This window comes from Impatiens glandulifera, unplaced genomic scaffold (genome assembly GCF_907164915.1).
Source record: "Impatiens glandulifera unplaced genomic scaffold, dImpGla2.1, whole genome shotgun sequence".
Lineage (NCBI taxonomy): Eukaryota > Viridiplantae > Streptophyta > Magnoliopsida > Ericales > Balsaminaceae > Impatiens > Impatiens glandulifera.
The window spans coordinates 42,501-50,000 of NW_025919245.1; positions in this window are offsets into that span (position 1 = coordinate 42,501).

The following is a 7,500-nucleotide window of genomic DNA, read 5'->3' on the forward strand; positions in this document are numbered from 1 at the left end:
GCGTAGTTTGTTACGTCAGCTCCAAAAGGATAAATTGCGTTGGAATCAATAAAGTTATGTGGAGTTTCTAATTGTATAAAAGGAGTCAAAGTAGTGGCGCGTTGAGGCCACTTCTTCGACGGTCCCCGGTAGCCCGGCCTGCCGGCCCATTCATTCTGAAGAGCGGGCCGGCGGCGAGACAGAATGGGCGGGCACTTCTAACCAAGCCAAGCCCAGTTCTCGCCGATAGGCGCTGGTAGTTTGCTTCCAAGCCTTGTCAACTATGATAATGTTGGCCATGGCCCGAAGGAGCCTTAAGTACTTGTACAATGCTCAAGTCAAGGCTCTGGGCAACGAGTGGGAGGGAGCCTTGACTTTCTATGTTATTAGTAAAATGCGCGCTACAACTAGCACTTTTTTCTCTGATAGGTTCGCTTCGCTTTTCCCGCCCCTTATTTCAAACTAAAGCGCTAACGCGCCTTTATTTTATATAAAATAAAAAAGCTTACTTACTAAGCGTAGGCTTGGGCTTGAAAGCAAGAAGCAAGGGATTGAGGTTTTTAATTCGTTATAGTTGTGCTTTGAAGACAACCTTCTCTTTCCCTTCTACTTTATACCCACCCTAACTCAATTGAATCACAAGAAAGCTCTATGGGGCGCTCTCCTGGAATCGCTTTGAGGCAATCCCATTCTATAAATAAAATTACACCATGAATGGCGAGAGATCTAGTAAGAGCCTTAGCTTGACTACAGGAAAGCAAAGGACTGAAAAGAAGACGGATAACCGGACTCGAAGGACGCCTCAGATTTGCATTAGAGAGAGAAAAGATCACATTCAACTCGCATGCATACATCATTACAGCCTCTCCCCTATATACGCAACTAACCCACAGGCAGTAACAAACTCACACTGCTCAGTGGTGACACGTGGACCAACCAAAACAAGCTATACAACCGCAGAACGACGCCGTATTTGGCTCTGGACTTCCCGCCTTATTTACTTAGCTAGAACGACGCCCGCCGTATAAGACCCTGCATCTGTCAAACAGCTTCCTTCTTCTTCTTAGCCTGCACCAGCTGCCTCCTTGGACACGACATTCCCTCCCCCTAAGGCCTTCCTTGTCCTCAAGGAACGGGGCTGCCGGGCGCCGAATTGCTTCGCGAACTCTGGGAACTGTGAGCGGAAAAAAGTCCAGTCCTCCCAAGTGGCGTCTTCGATGGGAGCATGGGACCACTGAACCAAGGCCTGCGCCACTGGCCTCCCTGCGAATTAAACGGCGCTGTAGAATAGCCTCTGGTTCCACAAGGAAAGCCCCCTCAGCAGAAAGATGGGGCAGAGTCGCTTGAGCAGCCTGAAGGGGACCCAATTTGGCCCTTAACAAGGAGACGTGAAAGACGGGGTGAATCTGACTTCCATCTGGCAAATTGAGGCGATATGCAACTGCCCCAATCCGTTGCAAAAGATGATAGGGGCCATAGTACTTTAACTTGAGATTCTTCCGCAGAGCCACAGAGGTCTGCCGGTACGGTTGCAACTTTAAGTAAACCCAATCTCCCACTTTAAACTCCCTTTCAGTGCGGTGGCGATCGGCAAATTGCTTCATTCGATTCTGAGCCATATTCATCTTATCTTTGAGTACCTGGAGCATTTGGGTGCGTTGTAGCAGGAAGACTTCCACCGCTCCCACTGGTGTGCGGACCATTGGACCCAAGGGCAAGTGAGAAGGAGAGTACCCGTACACGGCTTTCGCGTCATCTTAAGGGCCGTGTGATAGTTCGTTCGTATTGTACCACCATTCGGCCAAGGGGAGCCACTTCTTCCAAGTATGGGGACGATGTCCACTCATGCATCGGAGATAAGTTTCGAGGCATTGGTTAAGTCGCTCTGTTTGCCCATCCGTTTCCGGGTTCTAACCGGAGCTTAAGGAGGTTTGTGTGCCCAGGAGCAAGAATAAATGCTGCCAGAATAAGCTTGTCAAAATTGCATCTCGATCTCCGACGATGGTCTCGAGAAGGCCATGCAATTTATAGACGTTGTCCAAACCACCTGTTGAGCTGAGAACGGATGAGCCAACGGAATGAAATGGGCATATTTGGAAGATCGACCACCACCATAATTACCGAGCTGCCCCCGGACATGGGAAGGCCCTCGATTCAATCCATCGCGATATGGGACCAAGGCTGAGTAGGAATCGGCAGCGGACAGCCCCGGGTAAGAAGTTTGATCATCTTTAAACTGCTGGCAGATGTCACATTCGCGAACCCACTGCTCCACTTCTCGAGCCCCGGCCACCAAAATAGAGCTTTAATCCTCTGGTAAGTGCCCAGCATACCAGAATGGCCCCCTATGCTGGAGTTGTGCAAGACGTCATTTGCTTGCGAAGATCGGTGCCGCAACCGACATAAATTCTCCCCTTGTGTTTAAGTATGCCACCGTGCAGCTGGTACTCTGCATTTGGCTGTCTTTGTGCCGCTAGAGAGATGAGCAACCCTTGAGCAAACTCATCTTGTTGGTATGACGCTTCCAATTCGGCATGCCAGACTGGTTTGACAGCAGAGATAGCAAAAAATTCAGCATCCCCTTGTCTGGAAAGAGCATCAGCAGCTCTATTTGTGGAGCCCTTTTTATACAGTATAATAATAACCCAAAAGCTTCGTCAACCATTTTAGTTGGAGCGCTGTGGTTATGCATTGCTCCATGAGGTACTTCAAGCTTTGGTGATCGGTTCTAATAATGAAGGCCCGGCCGTAGAGGTAATGTCGCCACTTGTTCACTGCCATCAGAATAGCGAGAAGCTCCTTTTCATAGGTGGAGAGACCCCGGTGGGTGGGGGCGAGGGCCTTACTAAGGAAAGCTATGGGCCTCCCAAATTGCATCAGGACTGCCCCAATCCCGTTGTTGCAAGCATCGGTCTCCGGGTAAGAGAAATTCGGCAAAGCCAACACCGGAGTGGACATTAGAGCAGCCTTAAGCTGTTGAAAAGCCGAGAGAGCCGCGGGTGTCCAGTTCAAATTCCCTTTCTTGAGCATATCTGTGAGTGGCTTGCTTATCTGTCCAAAATCCTTCACGAAGCGAAGCGGCGATAATAACCCGCAAGGCCAAGGAATCCTCGTAGAGCCTTGATCGTCGTGGGGCCATTTAGCAATGCTTGCCACCTTATCTGGGTCCACCGAAACACCATCCTTGCTGATAATATGCCCAAGGTAATCCAGTTGCTGCTTGCCAAAAGAACACTTAGATAGTTTAGCAAAGAGTTGGTGCTGTTGCCTGTAAGACCTGAGAGAGATGCTCCAAATGCGCGTCCATTGACGGGCTGTAAACAAGTATGTCATCAAAGAATACCAATACAAAGCATAAAAGGTCTTCAAATATCATTCATCAAAGATTGAAATGTAGCTTCCGCATTGGACAGCCCAAAGGGCATGACTCGAAACTCATAGAGGCCCGAATGAGTCCGAAAGGCTTGACTACGTTAACCTCTTCCTCGAATTTGATGGTATCCCGAGCGCAAGTCTAGCTTAGAAAAGACCTGTGCTCCATGTAATTCGTCAAGGAGTTCGTCCCGGGATCGGATATTTGTCCTTAACGGTGATATCGTTAAGCTTCCGGTAATCTACGCAAAAACGCCACGTCCTTCTTCTTCACCAATAGCACCGGCGAAGCAAAAGGGCTTGAGCTGCTCCGAATGATCCCTGCAGATAACATTTCGGCCAGGCCACCAATTTCTCAATTTCAGCTTTTTGAATAAAGGGATACCTGTAAGGGCGTTGATTAGGTGGCTTGCTCCCCGGTAATAGTGGAATCGCATGATCATGGGCCCTGTTAGGAGGAAGTCCAGACGGCGAACACTGGGGTAAATTTATGGAGCAGGGCTTGTATGGGTTTGGGTGTTGGCTCCTCTGTCTCTTCAGCTGAGAGTGATAAAAATTGGCCCACTAAGCAACTCCACTTTTGATTGATAAAATTGCCCACATCTTTCGCATTAATCAACTTGAACTCGCCTGCACTCTTACTTCCTTTAAGTTGGAAGAGTTGGCCCTGGTAATTAACAGTCATTACCATTTGTTTATAGTCCAATGCAATGTGATTGGGCTCAAGTCTCGCATCCAATCGACGCCCAATACCATGTCGCAGCCGCCTAGACGAAGGATGATCACGTCAGCTTTGAACTCCTTGCCTTGCATCTGCCAAGTGAATTGTCGACACTTGTAGCAGCTGTACATTTTACCTCCATTTGCAATAGTGACAGCCAACGGAGATGTCTCTTGTATCGTGCAGCCTAATTGAGCCGCAGTACCCTCGTCGAGGAAACTATGGGCCGCTGTCAATAAGGATAGTGATAGGCCGTTTCCGAACCTTCCCAACTAATTGAAGGGTACTATAGCTTGCCTTGGAGAGCATGCATGGAGATTTCCACTCCTGTAGCTGGTTCCTCCTCCATTTCCGTGGGAAACTTTCCTTCTAATTCCTCATCCCCCCCTTCAATGTAGAAGAGTTGCTTAGATTTGCAACGGTGGCCGGCAGTGTACTTTTCTGAGCATCGGAAACCGAGGCCCTTTTCCCTCTTAGCTTGGATTTCTGCCATAGTGTTCTATAAGGAGTTATTGCAGGGAGGCCTTTGCCGCAGCAGTATTGGACAAGGGGGCTTAGCTCCTGTAATCCTACTGGTAGCAGTGGATGATAGAAAAATTAAGTAAGTTAATTTTCTTAAAACCGGCCACACATTACAATTTTTGAATATTTATTCTAAATAATCAAAAAGGGAGAAATTGATAGAAAAATTAAGTAGATTAATTTTGGAACCGGCCAGACAAACTAAACAGAAATTAAACTTCATGTGCAGGTACTGAACAAACCGGAACCGGAAATCGTGCATCAATAACCAGCTGCTATTACATCAAAGAAACCGGCTTCAAGTGATCAAGACAAATGATCACAGGAACCGGCTTCACTTTCTCAAGCAACCGGTTAGCAAAGAACAGAAGAATACATTTCAACCGGATCATAATGCACAAAGACACAGAAACCGGAAAGTACAGATCAAAAGTCAGAAGATTCAAATCTCAAGAGTGACGTACTATGACGGAGGAAACGTGTCTCGAAAAGATAAAAGAAGATCGGATCCGATCAGAAGCATGGGAGGAAAGCAATGATGCCTTGGTGATCCGATGCTGACGACCGGAAGCGGATGATCAACACGTGTATCAATCTGAAAACCGGTTATGTCATCATCTGCTCAGAGTCACCTGCATGAATGCCAGGTGTTGAGGAAGTTGAAGCGTGCAAGAAATCCTCCTGCAGATAGGCGTGCTAATGATCAACCAATCCGCAAGAGAGAGAAGAAAGTAGCCGTTAGCTACTTTCAGCTATAAAAGGAAGATCAAACGTCTTCATTCAATGCAGCAGTGAACACGAGAAATTGAGTAGTTGAAATTGTGAAAGTCATAAAGCATTCAATTCTAGAGAGATAAAGTTCTATATTCTAAAGTCGGTTTGCCTAAAACCGGAAATCCTTGTGTGTGATTATTGTGTTGTGTTGTATTACATCAAAGTGTGAGTTTGGTGTAACCGGCGAGTAGCGAAGTTGGGCTCGACCGGAAGTGTTATTGTAACTCTAAAGAGTTAGTGGAGATCCTTCTCATAACCTGAGAAGAAGGGGTGACGTAGGAGAATTTGCTCCGAACATCCATAAACAAATTTCCGTGTCTTGTGTTCTTTCATTTCGCTTTCATTTCCCGCTATCTTACCATAAAACCGCAAACCAATCATACTTCCAAAACCGTTCACTCACTCTCACTAAACATCTTCCTCCTTAAAACATCATCTAAAAGTCGCAAACGTTGCTTCAACCTGAAACAGACACTTCCGCCCTTGAACACCGGTTCAAGAGTCTGTGACAGGTTGTGCAGTGCTAAGAACGGTTTTAGTCTTTAACCGGACTATCACCAAGTTGTGTGTGTTGTTGTAAGCGGCCTCCCTTTCTAAACCGGAAAACACCCCCAGTCCTCCAAGGGTGTCCCCGATCCTAACAGTGGATGTTTGGCCTGAGCCAATCATCAGCCGAGGCAGGTGAAAAACCTGCTGCTCCAGATATTGCTCCTGAATGATAGAAAGCTTGACAGCCTGGTCGTGGGAGGTTGGAGGAGCCACATCACAGACCGCAATTCATCGACCCCCAATAAAGCACCGAATGTAATATTGTTCCGTCTGGTATTTACAACTGGCCGATGACAAGGACTTGAGCTCCATCCACTTGCTATGATAGTCCTTCAAGCTGCCTTGCTGCCTTAATTGATGGAATTCGACCAACACATCGATGTGTCCCGCCTCTTTCAAAGTAGTCAGAACCGCATCGACTCGGTCCACGTTATGGATTCTCTATCCACTCTATAATCCGTAAACCAAGTGCCCGCCTCACCTTCTAAGTAATAAGCTGCAAAGTTTATTTTCTCAAGGTCTTCCATAGAGTGGTTGTCGAAGAACTGGTTTGCTTTCCTAACCCAGCCCCTTGGGTTACTACCATCGAATCTAGGAAATTCCATCTTAGGAACTTTGGCAGCAAAACTGTTGTAGCTTCTATTGGTACTCATATCAGTTATTTCTGTACGCTGAGGGGTAGGAAGAATTCCCTTACCAGTAGTCGGCGCAGCATTCGTTTGAGTACTGGAGCCAGCTTGCTCAGTCCCTTTGCCCGATGGTGCCCTCTGTTGCATCATCAATTCCAGAAGAGCCTTGAGATCTGCTCCAATAGTATCCACTCTTTCTTCGAGTTTGGCGCTGACAGCACTAAGAAATTCCACTATGGTTTCCAATTTGGCATTGGCCTCCTTCGTTTCGTTGGACACCACTTCCAGCTGCTCTGCAATTTTATTGAGTGTCTCCTCCGTCGCCTTAGCTCGGGTATTATCAGCCATGAATGGGAACCAGCCAGAGGATCAAGCCCGCTCTTCTACCAATTGTAACAACCCTTAGGAGAAGGTCAGAAGATTGCCTTGCAAAGAAAAGAAAGTTGACTTACTTGATGCTTTAAAGAAGTGAAGAGAAGAAGGAGGCACTTATTCGTTTAGTAGATTCCCCTCCTTACCGCCCTTATGTGAGAGAAGGGGGCCGGAAGATAGATCGAAGAGAGGGGGTATATGACTGAGCTTCACTCCTATTTGTCCAATCCAAACAAAACCTATTGTCCAAGACCATCCCTCAATCCCTACTTGTCCTAACTCTGCTCTAGCTCTAGGACTTTGGGGAAGACTTCGTACATTCACTATGTCACTTCCTTTATCTTCTTTCTGAGAACCTTGTGCTTGACAGATCAATGAATGCAGGCATGGAAAGAATCGGATTATGAGGGTCGATGTAATTGAGTTCCGTCTTGCCATTATTGGTCTAGCGAGCCTGATTCTGGCATCACAGCCTATTCTATTTCTATTCTGAAAGAAAGGATTCTATATCACTAAGCCATTCGAACTTCCTGGCTAACACGAGGGAAGAACAGCTTATTCGTATTAAACAGATCCATCTTA